The sequence below is a fragment of the Sinocyclocheilus anshuiensis genome, unplaced genomic scaffold (assembly GCF_001515605.1).
Source record: "Sinocyclocheilus anshuiensis isolate Anshui unplaced genomic scaffold, SAMN03320099.WGS_v1.1 scaffold67, whole genome shotgun sequence".
NCBI lineage: Eukaryota > Metazoa > Chordata > Actinopteri > Cypriniformes > Cyprinidae > Sinocyclocheilus > Sinocyclocheilus anshuiensis.
Genome location: NW_015552546.1, coordinates 117,168 through 117,393, shown reverse-complemented (window position 1 = coordinate 117,393; position 226 = coordinate 117,168).

The window sequence follows — 226 nt, the reverse complement described above, 5'->3', positions numbered from 1 at the left end:
ATCTTTTTGGAACCTGTGATACTTTTTTTCAGGATTCTTTGATGAATAAAAAGTTCAAAAGAAGAGCATTTATTTAAAATAGAAATCTTTTCTAACAATATTAACTTTTACTGTTCAAAAGTTTGGGGTCAGTCAATTGTTATTCTTTCTTTTTTCTTTTTTTTTAAGAAATTAAACATATTATTCAGCAAGGATGTGTTAAATTGTTAAGAAGTGATAGCAAAGA